This window comes from Schistocerca americana, chromosome 3 (genome assembly GCF_021461395.2).
Source record: "Schistocerca americana isolate TAMUIC-IGC-003095 chromosome 3, iqSchAmer2.1, whole genome shotgun sequence".
Taxonomy (NCBI): Eukaryota; Metazoa; Arthropoda; class Insecta; order Orthoptera; family Acrididae; genus Schistocerca; species Schistocerca americana.
In genome coordinates this window covers 919,384,612-919,408,549 of record NC_060121.1, presented here as the reverse complement: position 1 = coordinate 919,408,549, position 23,938 = coordinate 919,384,612, and the positions used below count along the sequence as shown (strand labels likewise).

General features: G+C 43.8%; 1 protein-coding gene across 1 annotated transcript in view; it reads right to left on the bottom strand.

The window, feature by feature from the left end:
- LOC124606532 (frizzled-5-like) overlaps positions 1–23,938 on the bottom strand; it is a 1,074,024-nt gene that overhangs the window by 636,954 nt on the left and 413,132 nt on the right. The window lies entirely within an intron of this gene.

The window sequence follows — 23,938 nt, the reverse complement described above, 5'->3', positions numbered from 1 at the left end:
GGTATATTCCCGACATTGCAAGTGGGTCTCTTTTCTCCTTCGCTGATCTAAGACACTCTTTGATCTTCCGTGTCGGTTTGAAAATCGTCTTTACGCCATGTTTGCGCAATATAAGGCCGATTCTGTCCGTCACTCTGGGAATGTATGGCCGAAAGGCCGTACTCGACATTTCTTTTTCTGGTTCCTTACTTCGCCGAGTGTTTGGCTCTGTTACTCTTCTAATATAATTTGTGGAGTACCCATTGCTCCTCAGGACAGTTTCCAGGTGTTGCATTTCTCGTTTGAGGTGTTGCGGCTCACATATTCGTCCTGCTCTCGTTAGGAACGTATTAATCATGCCTCTTTTCTGGCTCGGGTGGTGGTCTGACAGTTTGTGCAGGTATCGGTCCGTGTGTGTCGGTTTTCGATACACGCTGTGTCCCAGGGTTTCACCGACACACACGGTGATGAACTAAAGCCCATACGATGTCCCAAACTATGTTCAGGTAAACTGTGGAAAACCCATGAAAATTTTTCAAGTAGTTTTGGAGAACAGCGCGTGTAAAGACAGAAACACGGAGGTCTTACACATTTATTATTGGAATAGAAGAGTTTATTATCGAATATAACACAATAAAAGTTTGTGTAGCAGTCAGTGACCGTTTTATGGCTGATACCTGCTGTTTTACAGCACAGTCGTTGCACGTTTCCCATGTGGAGTGCTGTACTCCTGACAAGTTCGAAAAACAGTTCATGCCACCAGTTTTACGCGCTCCATTGGTAAATAGATGCCTTTTTCATTCCACTGGCCTCTATTTGTCGTTTTTACGTGATTTCTATGGATGGTCTACAAATGTAAATAAAGTTATTACGAGTGTCCATTGTACTCAAAAGAAAACATGCCGTCTTTTCCAGATGAGGAGGTGAGATACAAATTGAAATACTTGTTGTAATCCAGCAGAAAATGAGAAGTAGCTGGACGCACATTCACTTCAAGATACAGAGTACATGGTAAACATACGGTTAGAACGGGTAAAAATGTGTAGAAATCACTACATCTGCAGTTTTCTTACACACACACACACACACACACACACACACACACACACACACACACACAGAGTCAACGATATACATTTCTATACACAGAGTGGTCCATTGATAGTGGCCAGGCCAAATATCTCACGAAATAAGCGTCATACGAAAAAACTACAAAGAACGAAACTCGTCTAGGTTGAAGGGGGAAACCAGATGGCGCTGTCATTGGTCAAACGGATATCGATTGCGTTTTTTAAAATAGGAACCCCAATTTTTATATTACGTATTGTGTAGTACGTAAAGAAATATGAGTGTTTTAGTTCGACCATTTTTTTTGCTTTGTGCAGATGCCGGTGTAATAGTCACAAACGTATAAGTACGTGGTATCACGTAACATTCCGCCAGTCCGGACGGTATTTGCTTCGTGATACATTACCCGTGTTAAAATGGACCATTTACCAATTGCGGAAAAGGTCGATATCGTGTTGATGCATGGCGATTGTGATCAAAATACCCATCGGGCGTGTGGTATGTATGCTGCTCAGTATCCTGGACGACATCATCCAAGTGTCCGGACCGTTCGCCGGTTAGTTACGTTATTTAAGGAAACAGGAAGTGTGCAACGACATGTGAAACGTCAACCACGACCTGCAACAAATGATGACGCCGAAGTACGTGTTTTAGCTGCTGTAACGGCTAATCCGCACATCAGTAGCAGGCAATTTGCGCGAGAATCGAGAAACGCAAAAACGTCGGTGTTGAGAATGCTACATCAACATCGATTGCACCCGTACCATATTTCTATCCACCAGGAATTGCATGGCGACGACGTTGAACGTCGTGTACAGTTCTGCCACTGGGCACAAGAGAAATTACGGGACGATGACAGATTCTTTGGACGCGTTCTATTCAGCGACGAAGCGTCATTCACCAACAGCGGTAACGTGAGCCGGCATAATATGCATTATTTGGCAACGGAAAATCCACGATGGCTGCGACAAGTGAAATATCAGCGACCTTGGCGGGTTAATGTATGGTGCGGCATTATGGTATGAAGGATAATTGTCCCCCTGTTTTATCGATGGCTATCTAAATGGTGGAATGTATGCTGATTTCCCACGTAATGTTCTACCGATGTTACTACAAGATGTTTCACTGCATGAGAGAATGGTGATGTACTTCCAACATGATGGATGTCCAGCACATATCTCGCGTGCGGTTGAAGCGGTATTGAATAGCATATTTCGTGACAGGTGGATTTGTCGTCGAAGCACCGTACCATGTCCCGCACGTTCACCAGATCTGAGGTCCCCGGATTTCTTTCTGCGGGGAAAGTTGGACGATATTTGCTGTCGTGATCCACCGACAACACCTGACAACATGCGTCAGCGCAATGTCAATGCATGTGCGAACATTACGGAAGGCTAAATATTCGCTGTTGAGAGGAATATTTTTACCCGTATTTCCAAATGCATTGAATGTTGACGGACATAATTTTGAGCATTTATTGCATTAATGTGGTATTTACAGGTAATCACGCTGTAACAGCAAGCGTTCTCAGAAATAAGTTCACAAAAGTACCTGTATCACATTGGAACAATCGAAATAAAATGTTCAAACGTACCTACGTTCTGCATTTTACTTTAAAAAACCTACATGTTACCAATTGTTCGTCTAAAATTGTGAGCCATATGTTTGTGACTATTACAGCGCGATCTATGAGAAAGGGAAAAAAAGTGGTCCAACTAAAACATTCATATTTCCTTAAGTACTACACGAATATGTAATAAAATATGGGGGCTCCTATTTGTAAAAAAAGCAGTTTTTATCCGTTTGACCTTCGGCAGCGCCATCTAGCGGGCCAACCATAGCGCCATCTGGTTTCCCCCTTCAAGCTAGAGAAATTTCGTTCTTTGTAGTTTTTTCGTTTGACGCTTATTTCGTGAGATATTTGGCCCCGTCACGATCAATTGACCACCCTGTAGTCAGAGGCCGACTGGCCAGTAATGTGAAACATACACACGGTGCAACAAAGGCGCTTTGTATAATAAAACTGACAGCCTACGATGGTTTAGAATGGTTTCATTATTTAGAACTTACCTCGAGGCTGTGGACCCATACACGAAGAAGAAAGCGCTAAGGTAGCGAGAGTGTGAATCGCTTTGTGTCCCGCACGGTGGTGTTTTAGTGTCAACACCAGCCAGAGGTGAGTAGGACGAGTGTGCCCGGCCCCGTCGCCGTGGCTACGGCGGACGCAACACGCTCCGCTTCTTCCCTCTGCCCGCCGCCGCCACCGGCCAATCAATACGACGGCTCGGCGTGGCGCGGGGTCGCACCGGGCGAGACGAGAGGGAAAGGGAAAGGGCCGGCGCTTTTAGTGCGTCCCGCGCACCCCACCCACTGCTCTACCCTTTGTCGCTCTGCGCCGACTTTTTTCCGTGGGAACCGAGTCAGCGGACACGCCGCGCTGCCGCGGGAAGAGCTCGGCCGCATCGTGTGAAATGCTCCACCTGCCGGCAGCCGACAGCGAATACTGAACACACACACCGCCAGTACAGCGTTTCACTCTTACTGTGGGCAAACTCGCTTTTTAAATAGTCAGTTTCTGGTAGCGGTGTGTTGCGGTCAGGAGCCAAAATACCTTCATCGGCGAAGAGTATGTGTAGAATTAGAGGGCGATTGCAGATCATCTTTCGAAAACCTTAGGTGCTCATCGGATGATAACGAAGAGGACAGATTACTTGCCGACATAATGTTCTCCTTATTTTTGCATGGGGACCATCAGCCATTTCAAATGGTTCAAATGGCTCTGAGCACTATGGGACTTAACTTCTGAGGTCATCAGTCCCCTAGAACTTAGAACTACTTAAACCTAACTAACCTAAGGACATCACACACATCCATCCCGAGGCAGCATTCGAACCTGCGACCATAACGTTGTTCGGTCAGAGAGCTGGTTGGCCTCTGTAATAAAAAAACTGAGTGGAAGGATCAACAAACGAACTTGAACGGATGTCATGTGACGTCCGCAACGACCAAAGACAACGATCAAAAAAAAAAGTGGTCAGCGCGACAGAATGTAAATCCTAAGGGCCCGGGTTCGATTCCCGGCTGGATCGGAGATTTCCTCACCTCAGGGACTGGGTGTTGTGTTGCCCTAATTATCATCATTTCATCCCCATCGACGCGCAAGTAGCCGAAGTGGCGTCAAATCGAAAGACTTGCACCCGGCGAACGGTCTACCAGACGGGAGGCTCTAGTCACACGACATTTATTTTACTATAGCCAATGTCGAAGGTAGCTAGTGCTCACGACAGTTATAGTGTGTATTTAATGCAAATCTGATTTACATCCTCCTAGTGGCGCTACTAGCGCCTCTCTTAAGCTACTGGAACAAAATATGAATAGACATCATCTTTCAGATGTAGAAAGACGCCTATCAACCATCGTTTATGTCGCACCATTCCGTCTCAGCGTTGCGACTTTTTTCCCCCGGTCAGTGTATAATTATATGTGAACGGTTACCAAACATTGAAACGCCCATAATGATTCTGTAACTAATTCTATTTTCCGATGCGAGGATACTCGTGAAAGCAATTGGGCACTACAGAAAACCTTCTCAGGCATCTAACAATGTCAAGTGGTTGTACATCCACGAGCTTTTCAGCCGAGTGCTCCCCGGCCATTGCTACGTGGTAAATAACGGCCCTCTGTTATGTTTTAAGCTTTTCGTTTCTTACTCCGGACTGTACAGCAGGCTGTTCCAAGCAGCATCCATTGTAGGGGTGTGTTCTTCTTATTTAAATACAGACTAGTTGCTACTGCGGCAGCGGGGATCGCAATTGGGAAATTTGGGAGGGAATTTCCACTTTTGGTTTTCTCCTTACCTCTAATAGAAACGTTCGGAAACCCTTGGTGTGAATCGAGGGACTGGAGCCATTTTTAATGTTTGTGTGGGACAAGATGTGCCAGACATAAATATGAAAACCTAGTGCGTATGCCAGTATCTACACCTCCGGAAAAAGAAGTGCAACACCCTCAAGAACAAGGTCATTGACAAATCATCGGGGCTTAGTTCGAAGGAGGAGTCTCACTGAAGACAATTCTACTCCATATACTTATATGGTGTCTGTTCATTTGCACATGTCCGAAAGAACAGACATCATATCCATATAAGTATATAGTTCTGGCAATACCAGCCATGACCTTCTTCTTCTGTGCGGATGCGCACGTATCCCCCGAACTCTTACGTGACTTGATAAGAATGTCTTCCACGAGTAATGAGTGTGTTGGGGTGGGACACTACGAATGTAGTGTGTGGACATACAAGCTGAGAATGTGAGTCTCGCGGGAGGCGTGCGCGAGATAGTCCCTGCAGTCGCGCTATCCTCTGTGCCGTCGGTGGCTCTGATGGATAGAGCGTCTGCCATGTAAATGGTTCAATTGGCTCTGAGCACTATGGGACTCAACTTCTGAGGTCATTAGTCCCCTAGAACTTAGAACTAGTTAAACCTAACTAACCTAAGGACATTACACACATCCATGCCCGAGGCAGGATTCGAACCTGCGACCATAGCGGACTCGCGGTTACAGACTGCAGCGCCTAGAACCGCACGCCACTTCGGCCGGCCCTGCCATTAAGCAGCAGATCCCGGGTTCGTGTCTCGGTCGGGGCACACATTTTCGCCTGTCCCCGTTGATACATATCAAAGCCCGTTAGCAGCTGAAGGTATTAATATAATTCTAGTTTAATTCTACTCCAGCCGACGAGATTCCAGGACGAGACGTGTCTGGAGGAGCCAAGAACAGCAATGGGATGCCAACCTGACTGTCACCCCCCATTCCGTCCGTCCGACAACCTCGAGTGATGGTATGGAGTGCCATTTCTTTTCACAGCCAGTTGGCTATCATTCGCTGCACCCTTACAGCACAGCGGTACGTCGACGATATTCTACGTCCAGTTTTGTAGCCCTCCATGGCAAGCCATCCTGCGCTTACATTTCAGCAAGATAATGACCGACCGCACACAGCCAAAGTTTCTACTATTTGTTTTCGTGTTTTCCAGATCCTATGTTAAGGTCAACAAGTTCGCTGGATCTCTCGGCAATTGAGAACGTTTGAAGCATTATGGGCAGTACCCGCGAACCTGCTCGGGACTTCGACGATCTAACGCGTCAGTTGGACAGAATTTGTCACCATATCCCTGAGGAGGACATCTAACAATTCTATGAACCAATGCCAAGCCAAATAACAGCTTGCATAAGGGCTACAAGTGGAACAAAGTGTTACAGACTTGCTCAATTTGTGAAGCTCTCTCTCTTGAATAAATCATCCAACTTTTCTGAAATTGTAATCATTTGTCTGTCTGGCCGTCTCATTCGGACAATTCCGTCGTCGTACGTAGTTATTTTTTGTATTAGAGTGTAAACTTAAAAGGAAATTGGCTGAAAAGTTCCAGACTCTATAATGTGTCGTATGAGAATAGAAAAGAAGCACTTGCGAATCAATGACCGAAGTGCACGCGGCCGAAAGATCGTGGATATATAACTATTTGAAACAATGGAAAGACGGAGAACGTTTTTTACTCATTTGTATCGGTGTGAGACTGTGCTTTCGTACCAAAATGAAAAATTAGTCTTTCAAGTTGAGATCCAAGCTTTCATCAGTGTACGAGGGACATACTGCCAGTTGTTTCACTTAAACAAGTTTTTACGAGGCGTGTTTTTTAAGTAAGTACCGTTTTGAAATTTAAAAGAAGACTGCAAAGATATCTCAATAATTTTATTTTTACATGAAAGCCTGTACCTTAATCTACGCACTGACGCCATTACAGTCTGATTCTTCCTTGTTTACGTTGTGTACTGTGTGTTTAAGATGCCTCCGATAATCGTGAGTCTCGCCGACTGTGAAGTACGGGCTGTTATAAGATTTCTTAGTGCTAAAGACCTAAAAGCGATCGGTATTCATCGTGAGATCTGCGTAGTTTACGGATTGATGGAATGGTAAGAAAGTGGGTGAGAGCGTTTAAAGATGGCCGCACAAATGTGCGTAATGAACAACGGAGTGGGCGTCCTTCGGTCGTTAATGAAAATTTGGTGCAGGAAGTGGACATTAAAGTAAGAGAAAACAGACGCTTTACGATTTCCTCATGGCGGGATGACTTTCGTAATGTTTCTCGTAGTGTTTTGTATGGCACTGTGACCGAGCACTCGAATTACCAAAAATTGTGCGCACGTTGGGTACCGAAAACGTTGACGGATGTGCACAAAACCAAACGTTCAGACACTACATTGACTTTCCTTGAGCGGTACCACAACGACGGTGATGATTTCTTAAGCCATACTGTTACGGGCGTTGAAACATGGGTGGCCTACGTCACACCAGAATCAAAGCAACAATCCATAGAAGTTGAGCGAGGGCATCGTTTTGTTGCAAGACAATGCCTGTCCGCATGTGGCGAATGAGACCAAAGATCTCATCACATCTTTTCGATGGGAAACTCTAGATCATCCTCCGTACAGCCCCGATCTTGCGCCCAGTGACTACCATCTGTTCCTGCACTCGAAGAAACACCTGGGCGGTCAGCATCTTCAGGACGATGAAGAAATTAAAACAGTGTGAAAGGTCTCTGTTGGATTCCTTTCATGTTAATTTCTTAAATCTGTTGTCACTTACGGCATAAATTCCTCTTCTAAATTTACTGTGGTGTTTCTGACTATCTGGGAGGAGACTGAGCAGTGGAACGTGTTACTTTTACACATAAACAAGAACGATCTGACACACTATTACACTTTAAAACACAGTTTATATGTAATTCCTGTCACACAGTCTCATAGGGAACCTGCATCCGCTTTCTTTTATATACTGTGTATGATAAGATACTGTCATCCCTCTTCCCTTCTGTGTGAAAGGATGAATCAGTAAATGTATTTTTAGTTGCATGCTTGATGGTAGCAGACAAGCCTGTCTGCTAGAGAACAGTAGGACCAACGTCGGAACAGATAGCTACGCTTTCTAAAAGCAAAGAGGTTTCTATTATTGGTATGGTCCCGTCCGTCCATTGTCATGTTGATATAGGAAGCTGCCTCTCTGGTCACTTCCGTTTGTATCTGTTAAGCACCCTCGGTAGGAGCCCAGGCAGTCTGTCTGCGGCGAGCGTCTGAAGTGGTAAGTAAGATCTCCGGCTAAGCGCGTGTCTGCTAAGTCCGTAGGACAATGGATTTCTTAAGTTCAGCCTAACTGAAAATTTAATCACCTTTATTTCAGGTTTAGCTCTAAAATATCTAATGTTATCTTAAATTGCAACGCAGTGTAATTCGAGTGTGAAGTTCAGAATATCTTCCAGTAGTTGCTTTGTCACTACTTTGTGAGTAAAGTGGAACCAAGTGTTGATATTCTGTAACTCTAACTAAGATCATCAATCTTAAATGCGAATGTGCGTGAGATTATAACGTCTCGTCTTGACAATATTTTTCAATATAGCAACTTTTCTTTATGTTCAACCCACGTGGGGTGTACTTTGTGAGACCAGTACCATGTGCTTATACAATTGTTTGACCCATCAGGTTAATAGTAAGACGATAGTAACCAGTTCGAGGTTTTCCTTTTTTAAATTGCGTTTCGATGTAATTTATTTTAATTATCAAAATTATTGTGGAGTTACACTCTTTGTGTAAACCAAGCTGACCACGTGAAGCATGTGGTGTAAGCATCAAAGTAGCCCTCAGCTATTCTTTTCGGGAAGATTTCACAGAGAGTTAGGATGAATTTATTATGCCAGTGTGTGGTAATTTCATGACGGACAGGATTGCGCTACGAACGTAGCTTCTTTGGTTGAAAATTGAGTTGGTTGGTTGTGGTTAATTTACTCTTGCATATGTTTCAACGTTCTTCATGTGTTATTTTATGAATGCAGTGTGGTATGCAGTCTCCCAATCTTGGCTCCATATTTGACGTGTTCCGTAAGATTACAAACTCACATTTTCACAATCCTAAATAAGGCACCAGTTTAGTTATGAATCAAGTTTAATATGCTGAAATTTTAACAGTACAATGATCAATGTTAAAATAAATGTCCAAATATAAATTGATTTCTTTCTTTTTATTTAAATTCTCTTTATATATATATATATATATATATATATATATATATCACACCGGCTGTCGTAAGATGACTATTAAAAGATTATAATTAATGTTAGTAACAGTTGCTCAGTAAAGCAAGGTTAGCTTCTTCCCCAGATAGCTCACAGCTTTTAACGCGCTTTTATTGTCTTGAATATCAAAAAAATGGTTCAAATGGCTCTGAGCACTATGCGACTCAACGTCTGTGGTCATCAGTCGCCTAGAACTTAGTACTAATTAAACCTAACTAACCTAAGGACATCACACACATCCATGCCCGAGGCAGGATTCGAACCTGCGACCGTAGCGGTCACGCGGTTCCAGACTGTAGCGCCCAGAACCGCACGGCCACTACGGCCGGCTCTTGAATATCACCACCGCTTTCAGAACAACTTAATGCATCAACATTACAAGTGGTGATGCAGTGGTTAACAAGTTAGGAGGCATACTTCTATGACGAGATTATTCAAAAACTGGTACGACGTTGTGGCAGGTGCCTCAATATTGACGGAAATTATGTAGAAAAGTTGACTAAGGTAAAGGCTTACATGTAAAAATAAAATTATTGAAATATCTTAGCACGTCTCTTTTTAATTTCGAAACGGTACTTACTTAAAAAACATGCTGCGTAATAAAGACATATTTTTCTTGTTTTGTGAAATGAATCCTCAAAAATGGTTCAAATGGCTCTGAGCACTATGGGACTTAACTTCTGAGTTCATCAAAAAAATGGCTCTGAGCACTATGGGACTTAACTACTGTGGCCATCAGTCCCCTAGAACTTAGAACTACTTAAACCTAACCAACCTAAGGACAGCACACACATCCATGCCCGAGGCAGGATTCGAACCTGCGACCGTAGCAGTCGCGCGGTTCCGGACTGCGCGCCTAGAGCTGAGGTCATCAGTCACCTAGAACTTAGAACTACTTAAACCTAACTAACCTAAGGACATTACACACATCCATGCCCGAGGCAGGATTCGAACCTGCGACCGTAGCGGTCACGCGGTTCCAGACTGTAGCGCCTAGAACCGCTCACCCACTCTGGCCGGCAATGAATCCTCACTTGGTCAACCCGAAGAGAGGCATGAACTTACGAAAGGTATCTCGCGGTTTAGCAAGTGGCTGTCTTCCTCAAAACAGCTTAGCAACCAGGGTCGAAGTCGACTGCGGCTGTATGGTAGCCCTGTTCCGAACGCGATTTGTTTCTTTCCACTGCGAGCGTCACGTTATCTCACGCAGCCACTACGAAGTTCTCGGGCTGCTCTCGCTTCTGCGCAGTTCGGTGCGTTTCGCGACTGCGGCCCTCGAGTAAGGAAGGACGGCGCTGGCTCGTGGCGGCTGAGGACTGTGAGTCGCGGCAAGGGGGGGGGGGGGGGGGACTGGAGGCTGGCGCATCCGCTGGAGACGATGCGGTGCGAGGCGACGCGGCGGCTGAAAAGGCGGCGCCGTCGTTTCCAGCTGAAAGAGGGCCGCCAAAGGCCGCCCGCACTCGAGCGCCGCCGAGCACCCTCCGGTCCAAAGGCACCACAGCCGCGCGCCACTCCGCTGCGCTCACAGTCAATACGGCGCCCGCACTACGCACCTTCCGACTGCAGCAAGCAGCGGAGAGTCGCCCGGTGTGGCCAACATGCACGGTGCTCTACACCTACAACTAGGCTCTGGAGCACGCCACAGGGGTACTGTACACTGCACCGCTTATTAAAACTCCTTACCACTCCGTTCACTGCTAGATTTGATAAACGCATTGAGAGTTGGCAATACTCCCTTAGGATGTAAAGATTGGCTACAGCGCGCATACACAAGCTCTGGAATCTAAGATATTGTTGTCGCGCCTCGCAGCGCACGGATTAACTAGTGGCAGTTTTGAAGCCAGTGCAGGAGCCCGCCTGCTGTGGTGCGCACGTGTGTTGGGCGAGGGGTCGTCGCCGAGCTGCCCTACTGCCGTGTCCGCCAGCAGCGACACAGGATTTTCTATTTAGTTGATATTTTTTTATAATTTCCAGCGCGATTATTAATTTAAAGAAAAGGTTTGTGTATTTGCGTAGCAGCAGATAGTAATTTTGATAATGATAGGAGTTGAATTCTTAAGGGAAACCATTGTTAGGCGAATAGATTAAGTATCGATTTTTGTCATTGATTTCTTTTGTAATTGTCAGGGAATTGTTTCACTATGTATTCAATTGAGAAGTATTTCAGTCTGTCTCAAGAGTTTGATTAATTTGTAATATTGCTTTAATGCCACTGGAGGCAGATTTACAAACGAAGCGATTGTTCAAAGAGCTTCTATCGTTTTGTTAATTGAATGAGAAAGAATCGCTTTCAAAATATACTTTTCTGTTTGGGTTATCATTTATCGAGTTTAGATTTGACCAAACCCTTTCTCTTGAATTATACGTAGTAGTAAGCAGCAGCCGCAGCGACAGCAGGAGCCGCCATACAGAACATGCATTGCACTCAGCATGAATAATAGGTTTTTTTATGTTTTTGTTAAATAATGGAATGCAGCAGATCAAGCAGTAGCAGCAGAAAGACCAAGTAAGTTATTTGTTGCGCACAGGACCAATAAAAAAAAATAATAAAGTTTTGGCGATCTCTGTAATAGTAAAGTTAACAACAGTACAAGAACGAGATTTTCAGTAGAAAACACGAGATAAGAAGATAGAGCTCCCAACTTTCAGCATGTGTAGAAAGGCTCCATATTCCAAAGATGTGGAGGAAAGCCCGAGTGGTTGCACTTCTGAAACCAGGAAAGGATTCTGATGATCCAAAAAACTTCCGACCTGTGTCTCTTTTATGTCGCTGTTTTAAGATCTCGGAACACCTGACGCTAAGTCGCATAGAAAGCGTCTTGGTACAACAGATCATCCCACAGCAGGCAGGTTTCCGACCAGACAAATCGTACTGCGGTCAAGTCCTGAACCTGACCCAACATATCGAGGATGGGTTTGAGAGGAAAGAGATCACGGGAGTGGCATTCGTAGACCTTTCAGCTGCATATGATACTGTAAACCATCGGAGGCTCCTTAGGAAGGTATACAGGGTGTTACAAAAAGGTACGGCCAAACTTTCAGGAAACATTCCTCACACACAAAGAAAGAAAATATGTTATGTGGACATGTGTCCGGAAACGCTTACTTTCCATGGTAGAGCTCATTTTATTAATTCTCTTCAAATCACAATAATCATGGAATGGAAACACACAGCAACAGAACGTACCAGCGTGACTTCAAACACTTTATTACAGGAAATGTTCAAAATGTCCTCCGTTAGCGAGGATACATTCATCCACCCTCCGTCGCATGGAATCCCTGATGCGCTAATGCAGCCCTGGAGAATGGCGTATTGTATCACAGCCGTCCTCAATACGAGCACGAAGAGTCTCTACATTTGGTACCAGGGTTGCGTAGGCAACAGCTTTCAAATGCCCCCATAAATGAAAGTCAAGAGGGTTGAGGTCAGGAGAGCGTGAAGGCCATGGAATTGGTCCGCCTCTACCAATCCATCGGTCACCGAATCTGTTGTTGAGAAGCATACGAACACTTCGACTGAAATGTGCAGGAGCTCCATCGTGCATGAACCACATGTTGTGTCGTACTTGTAAAGGCACATGTTTTAGCAGCACAGGTAGAGTATCCCGTATGAAATCATGATAATGTGCTCCATTGAGCGTAGGTGGAAGAACATACTGACGAAACTAAAATGAGCTCTAACATGGAAATTAAGCGTTTCCGGACACATGTCCACATAACATCTTTTCTTTATTTGTGTGTGAGGAAAGTTTCCTGAAAGTTTGGCCGCACCTTTTTGTAACACCCTGTATAATGTGACAAGAGATTACCATTTAACATCACTGATAGGTACATATATTAAAAAACTAAAAACCCGCCTCGATTGCGAAAAAAGCACCTAGTGTTAACCCATGTTTCGTCGTAGATAACTACACCTTCTTCAGAACAACAATAAAACCCGCAAGTGCCTAAGAACACCTTTGTCAATGATTAAAAGAACACCATAGCTATAAATTTATAAACGAAAAAGACAAGGAAAACACAAACACTACATATGTACAAAGTCAAAACCACTACTTAACTTAATAGTGTTCGCTCCACCTCACACCGGCCTATGTTCGATGGGCCATGACCCGCCATAAACTGCAGCTACAAATGGTCGCTCACAAGTCCGACCCGCGTACACTATTAAGTTAAGTAGTGGTTTTGACTTTGTACATATGTACTGCTTGTGTTTTCCTTTTCTTCTTCGTTTATAAATGTATAGCTATGGTGTTCTTTTAATCATTGACAAAGGTCTTCTTAGGCACTTGGGGATTTTATTGTTGTTCTGAAGAAGGTGTAGTTGTCTATGCCGAAACCTGGGTTAACACTAAGTGCTTTTTTCGCAATCGAGGCGGGTTTTTAGTTTTTTTAATATATTAACCAACGACTGCTGACGCGCTGCGATGTTGATGGTTCTTAAACTGATAGGTACTTTCTTGCATAACAGGAGATTTTTCGTCTGTCTCCAGGGCAAGAAGAGCAGGTGGAGAAATCAGAGGAATGGCCCACCTCAAGGAAGCGTCCTCGCCCCAGCTCTGTATAATATACAGGGTGAGTCACCTAACATTACCGCTGGATATATTTCGTAAACCACATCAAATACTGACGAATCGATTCCACAGACAGAACGTGAGGAGAGGGGCTAGTGTAATTGGTTAACACAAACCATACGAAAATGTACGGAAGTATGTTTTTTAACACAAACTTAGGTTTTTTAAAATGCAACGCCGTTAGTTTTGTTAGCACATCTGAACATATAAACAAATACGTAATCAGTGCCATTTGTTACATTGTAAAATGTTAATTACATCCGGAGATATTGTAACCTAAAGTTGACGCTTGAGTACCACTCCTCCGCTGTTTGATCGTGTGTATCGGAGAGCACCGAATTACGTAGGGATCCAGAGGGAACGGTGATGGACCTTAGGTACAGAAGAGACTGGAACAGCACATTACGTCCACATGCTAACACCTTTTTATTGGTCTTTTTCACCGTGAAGTTGCTATAGTCACGAACACGCATATTTTGACCTCTGTTGACCGCTCCACCGTAGCTTTGCGAGGCTTTCTCGCATGTTTCACAGAAAACAGGACGACGGACATTTATCAACAGGCGTAAAGTTCTCCGTCTGTTTCCAGGTACATCAGCATGGGGTCGGGGTCAACCACCCATGCTGTCACTCATCTTAAAGCGGCTGGAGGCCGCGTCGCGTTACCGCTTTCTCAGAGCTTGAGTCGCCCTAAGCTACCTATTGTCGCTTCCCTTCGACGTTCCCCATCCAGCCACGGTCAATTCTAAATACTTCCCTGGGGTAAACTAGCGTCCAGTAAATCGACGCGTTTCCACAAAGTTTTCATGTCGTGTGAATTACTTTAAAACCATCACCCGACATTAATTATTCCACTACGTCCATACTATACCCTCTACAAGATGCATTGTGCCTTGTCAGTCATTTTGTTCAGCCCTACTGTTCGCTCAACGTGAGTTAGGTGATCTTTAATGACTTCATGTGAGGGGCATAGTTCTTGCCATCTTACACACTTAAGGTCGCTCTGGGTAGTTACGCCTAGATATTTTAGGGCAGACACTGTCTCCAGCTGTTTGTCATCAACAGTGTAGCTGTACAGTAGTGGATTTCTTTTCCTACGTATGCGCAATGTGTTACATTTATTTATGTTCAGGGTCTGCACCATTCACCATTTCTCTGCAGGTCATTCTGCAAATTCTTACTATCTTCTGGCATTGCAACTTTGATATAGACAACTGCATCATCTGCGAATAGCCTTAAAGAGCATCCGACGCTTTCTACTATATCATTTACAATATATATATATATATATATATATATATATATATATATATATATATATATATATATATATATTACTCCGGATATTGCCTTTACATCTGTCGATTTAGTTCCGTTAAGAGCGACGTGCTGAGTTCTATCTGCAAGAAAGTCTTGAATCCAGTCGCACGCCTGCTCTCATACTCCGTAAGCCCGTATTTTTTTCATTAAACGGCAATGCGGGACGGTGTCAAATGCCTTACTGAAATCAAGGAACACAGCATCAACCCGAACGCCGTTGTCCACTGTGCTGTCGAACTCATGGAGGAGCAGAGCGAGCTGAGTTTCGCAGGATCTCTGTCTGGGGAATCCATGTCGGTCTTTACAGAGGAGATGTTCATTTCCCAAAAACGTCATAATTCTTGAGCATAAAACATATTCCATAATTCTACAACAGATTGACTTCAACGATATAGGTCTATAATTGTGTGGATCTGTCTTAACGCTTTTGTTAAAAACGGAAATGAACTGCGCTTTTTTCCAGTCATTAGGTTCCTTTCGTTTGCTCAAGCTATCTACGATAGATTACTGCTAGGAGGGGAGCAGGATCTTTCGCATAATCTTTATAGAATCTTATAAGTATCTCTTCTGGTCCTGAAGCCTTTCCACTACTAAGCAATTGTAACTGATTTTCAATTCCGCGATCGGTTATCTCAGTATCTGCCATTTCGATGTTCGTACGACGATCGAAAGGAGGGACAGTGTTATGATCTTCCGCGGTGAAAAAACTTCGGAAGACCAAATTCAGTATTTCGGCCTTCTCTCTGTTATCTTCCGTTTCGGTGCCGGTGTGGCCGCTGAGAGGATGGATAGATGACTTTTTGTTTATCTTTCGGCACAAAACCAATGATGACTACAAAACTAGGCCCAGCAGGAAAGCAAGAAAATTTGTATGAGTTATGTAACATATCCGAAACGGTTTGAATTGAAAACCTTATAATTTTAGGGCGAGGGGGGGGGGGGGGGGAGGCGGCGGGAGATGGGTTCGAAAGAGTTTCTTGTAAGCAATCTCCTTTATAGATTGATTATACTTTGGCAGTATCCTACTAACGAACCGAAATATAACATCAGATTTACCTACGAGTGTGCCTCTGTTACTGCGTTTCGATTATAAACTCCATCCTCTTCGTCAAGAGCGAAACAACCTTTTCCACGACAACGTATCGTCGGCATTTGGCATAGCATGCATTTGAAATGATTAAAAGGTGCAAAGCCATATCAAGCTGCTCGCAGACGACGCTATAGTGTATAGGGAGGCGATGTTCTTAAATGTTGCGAAATGCAGGGAGAACTGGCTTGTAGACAGGCGGATGAGTCTCAGCACAATTGAATGAAGTGTGATGCGCGTAAATACGTAAAAAGGTCCGTTATCATTTCACTAAGTGGTCGGCGATACGTCACTGGAAGCGTTCACAACATTCAAATATCTAGGAGGATCTGTCTATAGTAACATTAGGTGAAACGTAAACAACCTGCCATAGGGAAGGCTACGGACTTAAGTTTAGTGGAAAACTCCTGTGGGAGAACTCTTTTGCAGAATTATGCCTCGACCAATTCTAGAGTATTGTTCATCGTCTTATGACCAAGTTGGACTAACGGAAGAGGTAGTAGATATTCAAAGCCGACTGCGCGGTTCGGCAGTGCTTAGATTATTTAGTTTGTCACAGAAATATGTAACGAACTGCAGTGTGAGTCTTTCCAATAAAGGTGACACTTTGCGGATAGCCCTACTCATAAAATTCCAAACGTTCAAAAATGGGTCTAGGATTGTATTACTTCCTCCGGCACACAGGGTCATATAGCTGTCGCTACCGCTGTCGTTTTATGCAACCCATAATGTTATACCTCACCATAAACCACGCGTGAGATTTTCATATTCTCTAGCTTGCTACGCGCAAACTGTTAGTCCTATAGAAAGAAAAAGGAACTGGACATCTTTGTAAGAAATTTGACGTCGTTAAGTTTTGAATTGGGATACCTCTTCGCTGGACGCCAAAGTTATCGAGTTATTTAAGAAAAAGGTACAAGAGTGACCTCCAAATGCACCTCCAGCCCACGCTCATCCTTCACCAGTCATGTTTTCTAGTATTTTATTCGTGGCACTCCTTTCTACCATTGTACAAACTTTTCCGACTACACGAGCTATTCCCAATACCCGACCAAATTTGGTCTCTATTGATTGAATTATTACGCCACCAGCATAGTCGGCTATTTCGTTAACATTATTAACTTAAATGTGCTCGTCACGGTAATGAACGAAAAACGACTTTTATAAACGTTTTCTAAAACCAATTATGTTGGCAATTCGAACGAAACTTAGCCCTTACAAGCACAGTAGTTTCATAGGCATAAGGTCCGAGTAATAGAGCGATGTAGTCGTTTATTTTACGCTGTTAAAATTCACAAAACTTTTATGTAAAATTAACACAAACGTCAATTTTTACAATTTGTAAGTGCACAATTAATTGTAATAAGGCAGGTCAATATGGACCAAAGAAGGTCGAATGTGGGAAATAATTGATGCACTCGTGAATATTTGTAAAGTGGTGAGAGGGAGACCCATGAAAAACATACGAGAAATCCTGATTAGTGGGGGCTGAGAGTGAGAGTAGGGGTGCATTCGGAGGTCAATTTTGTACGTTTTTCTTGAAAAACTCGGAAAAAATACGACCTCAAGCGAAAATGTATCCCAGTACAAAATTTAACTAAATTAAATTTCCTACAAAAAGTTCCTGTTCACAGAATGAGATTTTCCCTGTGCAGCGGAGTGTGGACTGATGTGAAACTTCCTGGCAGATTAAAACTGTGTGCCGGACCGACATTCGAACTCTAAGCTGTGAGGACGGGGCTTGGGTAGCTTAGATGGTAGAGCACCTGCCTGCGAAAGGCAAAGACGTAGTTCGAGTCTCGGTCCGGCACACAGTTTTAATCTGCCAGGAAGTTTCATATCAGCGCCCACTCCGCAGCAGAGTGAAAATCTCATTCTGGAAACATCCCCCAGGCTAGGGCTAAGCCATGGCTCCGCAATATCCTTTCTTTCAGGAGTGCTAGTTCTGCAAGGTTCGCAGTAGAGTTTCTGTGAAGTTTGGAAGGTAGGGGACGAGGTACTGGCGGAATTAAAGCTGTGGGGACGGGGCGTGAGTCGTGCTTGGGTAGCTCAGATGGTTGAGTACTTGCCCGCGGAAGGTAAAGTCCCGAGTTCGAGTCTCGGTCCGGCACACAGTCTTAATCTGCCAGGAAGTTTCAGTTCCTGTTCAGTTTTTCTGTATGACTGATAGTTCGCTCGTAGCGAGCGAAAGAATATGAAAACCTCGCGCGTGGTTTATAGTGTCAGTATTAACATTGCGGGTTGCATAAAACGACAGCGATACTGGCAGTTCAATCACCTTGCATATTTCGCATAATGTACGCGACGCTACAATTATATAAATTTGAGCCTGGGCAGAAGGGTACCAATAGTCTTTCTTCATGTCACTCGAATAGGACTGGGAGAAATGATATTGGTACACTATGTACACTCGAAAGCACACCGGACGTTGGATTGCGAAGTCATATAATGTACAACGCCATCACGATTTAGTTCGTTAAAAGTTTCAGTCTTCACCAGGTTACGTGGCTACAGGATAATGCCAAGATACACGCTTTTGAGATTGTGCAGTTTAGTGGTGGCCCCTTGCTGTGCAGAACTGGCAAGCCAGTGGCAGGCGGCGCGTGTGTTCCCGCGCACCTGGCGCTGCATGACGTCACAGCTCAATTAGCGTCGGCTCGGGGGGGGGGGGGGGGGGAGGGGGGAGCCTCCATTAGCATGCGAATGGCCGGCTGTCTGCGCTCACCTCCGCTGCGCGTCCCCCACTCCACGCTCCCGAGTTTCCTCCGCCGCAGCTGCGGCTGGGCCGACTTCTGCATCAGCTGACAACACGGCGAGCAGTGGCGCCCGCTCAACCTGTCGCCGCTCGCCGGAGCGCGCTCCCTTGGCGTCCAGGGCCGCGTTACTAATCGAATTATATCCTGATTTGCAGAAAGTTGTGCTAACTTATTTCACGGGAAACCATTAACAGTGTTCCACAAGATTTGACACTAGGATTTTCAATTGTTCGTTTGCATTGTGAGTTTCTTATACGAGGCCTGTCCAGAGAGTACAGAATCAGATGTTTTGGTCTGTCGCAGCGGTGAGGATGTTTACTGCCGCCATTTAACGTTACAATGTTAATTATAATCCGTCTTGATTGCATAAAATGTTTATTCACATGACCGATTTCGGCTCCGCTAGAACCATCATCAGATCTGTAACGATAATGATACTAATTTACTATTTCACGAATGCAAACCTTTTTCATCCTATCTGATCACCATCAAATGTACCAGAACGTACCTGCAATTTCGGTTACAGGAGTAACCTGTCCACACACTGCAAGCTTCACATGCTGCGTCACATGAAATTGGTTGGCAGAATGCACGCCGTTTATATTAATTATAACACTGTTACCGAGAGGTGGCGTCTGGTACATTTGTTACATTACATATGCACATACTGTATTAAGTAGATTTTTGTAATTTACTTTTATCTCTAAAAATACTTAATTAAAATCTGTAGACGTCATGGTTAAAATCTATACTTGTCAAAATTAAAATACACAGTAAAAAATCATTTTCTATACGATCTAAAAACAAAGAGAGATTTCTATATCCATGGCGCTGGTGTAGACTTGTTTTCCCGCATGGTCTACTTCCGTGGTTCCCGCCATTTCGGTGTTGAGCCGCGATCCACCCAGTCGTCTGACGTCCATCGCCGCGGGCAAGAGGGCCGCGCAGGAGGGCCCCGTCAACGACGCCGGGCGCTGCACGCGTCTTCCGGCTTCTCCATCACGCACCATCTCTCATCCCTCGGCCTGGACCTCCACACGCAACACTTGTCATCTCAAAGTCGTCATAAACACTAAAATAGGCATTAGGGTTGAACTCGCTTTGCTCGTTGAAGATTAAATCCGGATCTGTCTTTTTGTGCGTGTATATTTCAATTTCTTCCAAAACGTTAAGAAGCCGTTCCTTCTGATCTCTATGCAGGATGTCTAAATTTCGTTCAATGTTCGTGACTGAGTGCTTTAAGGCAGCCATATGCGCCCCAAACGCTGTTTTGTTTTGAGAGTAGGTGTGCTCCCTTAATCTACAGTTTTAAATTAAGTATTTTTGAAGATAAAAGTAAATTAGAATAATCTGCTTAATACAGTATGTGCATATGTAATGTAACAAATGTACCAGACGCCACCTGTTGGTAATAGTGTTATAATTAATATAAATGACGTGCTTTCTGCCATCCAATTTCATGTAACGCAGCGTGTGAAGGTTGCGGTGTGTGGTCAGGTTACTCCTGTTGTAAGTAGGCTGCTTAGGTTTACATTGGTAACGCCACGCAGCGCTCTGTATGAAAATCACTGGCTGTGCTGTGTAGCGCTCTGTATGAAAATCACTGGCTCTGCTGTGTGCAGTCTGTGGCTGGGTGGCATTCTTGTTGGCTATTGTAGTGTTGGGCAGTTGGCTGTTAGCAGCGCGTAGCGTTGCGCAGTTGGAGGTGAGCCGCCAGCACTGGTGGATGTGGGGAGAGAGATGGCGGAGTTTTGAGAGCGGATGATCTGGACGTGTGTCCATCAGAGACAGTAAATTTGTAAGATTGGATGTCATGAACTGCTATATATATGATGACTTTTGAACACTATTTACATTGTTTGTTCTTTATCATAATCTTTCATTTGCTAACTATGCCTATCAGTAGTTAGTGACTTCAGTAGTTAGAATCTTTTCTTTAGTTGGCAGTAGTGGCTCTCGCTGTATTGCAGTAGTTCGAGTAACGAAGATTTTTGTGCGGTAAGTGATTTGTGAAACGTATAGGTTAATGTTAGTCGGGGCCATTCTCTTGTAGGGATTATTGAAAGTCAGACTGCGTTGCGCTAAAAATATTGGCTGTCAGTTTAGTGTTGATCAGAATAGATAAAGAGCGAAATGTCTGAGTACGTTCAGTTCTGCTCAGGTGTTTGAAAATCAAATAATGTAAGAGGTTTATCAGCACAGTAATTCATTAATTTTTCTAAGGGGACGTTTCCCTGTAACCGAAATTGCAGGTACGTTCTGGTACATTTGATGATTATTGGATAGGATGAAAAAGGTTTGCATTCGTGAAACAGTAAATTAGTATCACTACCGTTACAAATCTGAAGATGGTTCTAGAGGAACTGAAACCGGTCATATGAATAAACATCTTATGCAATCAAGACGAATTATAATTAACACTGTAAAACCACTGATTGCGGTTATCCCATCAGACATTATGTCTGTTTTTGCAAAGACATAACGTTAGTACCCTCAGTACGCATCCAGTTGTAGCGTGTGGCCTGCCTCTCCGCTGCTTCGCTTTCTGAGGCGTGTTAAAACGTGCACAGCAATAGAAAATCCCGCCACTTGTGCGGTGCGTTCTGTGATTAGGTTTTTGTTGACAAAAAAACTGCAGACCAGTTGAAATTTATCGCGACCTTTGTGATGTCTACGGAAAAGTAACAATGAGTGAAAGTCGAGTGAGGCAATGCTGCATTGATTTTATGCATAGCCTTACCAATGTCCACGATGAGGATCGCTGTGGTAGACCCAGCCATATGACTGACGAACTGGTGTGGTGAAAATCAACGATGCAAAATTCGTGAAAACCATCGTTTCACGATTACGGAATTATCGCGATATTTCCCCCAAACTTGGGGCGGAGAAGCACGGTTACAACACATACATTGCAGTGACCACTTGCTGGGTGGGTTCTCAAAATCCTATAGGAGACGACAAAAATCAGAGACTGACCATCCTCGAAAATTACGAGAAAAATGGTAAAACAGTTGCCGCTCGTATCGTCACTAGGGACGAGACTTGGGTGAAACATGTCAGTTGTGAAATAAAAAGGCAGTCGATGGAAAGGGGACACAAAAATTCTCCCAAGAAAGTATTTGAAAACTCTGTCATCATGGCTACTGTGTTTTGGGACCCTCGTTGACTTCCTTGAACGTGGCACAACAGTTAACTCAGAGGTATTGTCAAACAATGACAAAGTTAAGGTGGACGATGGAAATCAAGCGTCGGTGAAAACGTAGCGCAAAAGTTCTGATTTTTGACGACAACGCGCGTCCACGCATGGTCAACAGTGCCGCGCTTTTGGATGCGAGGTGTTCGATCATCCACCACAGCGCCCGGATTTGGCGCCGAGCGACTACCACCCTCCCCAGCATTGAAGACATGGCTTGCTACACCAGGCTTTGGTACTCACGTCGAACTGCATGTCTGTATAAATATCAGTTACAATCGCAGGCGGCAGATTTCGACGAAGACGGTAGTGAAAACTTGTGCCACAGTATGATAAGTGCCTCAATCTGAATGGCGATTATGTAAAATAATTGCTTAAGAGCGTACCTTTAAAATGTGTGTAATAAAATTTGGTTTTTCCATATTGTCAGTTTTTTTATTTCAAAACGTCTGTTGTACTTTGTGGATAACCCTGATAGAATGCGCAGATCGTCTTTGAATGTTTTTTACCTCTCACGTTAATCCAGCTTTGTGCGGATCCAAGAACTACAAACAATACTGATGAACCAGTGGAACGAGAGTTTCACCCTGAACGCTTCTGCATGTAACTGACAAGGGGAGGCCGCCAATTGTGAAATTCAGATTCGATTCATACTGCGCATAATAAAAGCTCATGGCCAGAGGTGTAATGTGGCAAAGCACCAAGATGCACTTCTCAGCCGTTGTCGAGAAAATCGACAGTTAAAAGGAACCGTTGCGGTGAAATACTCTCTACGATTTAAAGTTTACTATAGCGTCGTGGCGCAGTGGTAAGCGCTCGAGTTTGTAATCCGAAGGTCGCCGGATCGAATCTCGCTCAATGCAAATATATTTTTTTTAGTATTTGTTTTTTGTAATTCAAATATATATATATATATATATATATATATATATATATATATATATATATATAATTTCCCGGCAATCAGTTGCAACAATTATGCATACAATAAGTTGTTGAAAGTCGTTTGTCGTGGAAAAACTGGCGACTTCGAACATCATTATGTTTTCCGCAAACAAAGTTGTATTTCACAAATGTTATTAATTGTCTTCATAAAGTTAACCACGTATAGTTAACGGAAGACGTAGAAACGATATTCCGAAACGAATACGTATAGCGTAAACAAACGTTCGAATTAGAATAGAGACCCCACGAACACAAATTCTCTGTGGCAGGTATGAAATATAAACTCCGTTACTCGCTCGTTACACTTGAAGGACAGATGTTGAATGGGCCGAAACGAGCCGCCGCATAACAGCGTAGTTGCCTGCTAACTTTGAAAGAAGGTAGATGCGATCCCTAGCGCAACTTATAACATCATCGAAAATCAGTGCGGACGGGAGAGCGTTGGTACACCCTGTTAAAAAAAACAGAAAAATGGAGGCGGTACAATTGGAGAGCGATTCGCCTTCACCAACATGCATAAGCAATTCATTAATAGTATACATATATATATATATATATATATATATATATATATATATTTGCATTACAAAAAACTAATAATAAAAAAATTGCATGGCGCGAGATTCGATCCGTCGACCTTCGGATTACGAACCCGAGCGCTTACCGCTGCGCCACGACGCTGTAGTAAACCTTTAATCGTAGAGAGTATTTCACCGCAACGGTTTCTTTTAACTGTCGATTTTCTCGACAACGGCTGAGAAGTGCATCTTGGTGCTTTGCCACATTACACCTCTGGCCATGAGCTTTTATTATGCGCAGTATGAATCGAATCTGAATTTCACAATTGGCGGCCTCCCCTTGTGAGTCTAGGTTTATTTTTTTTCATTTAA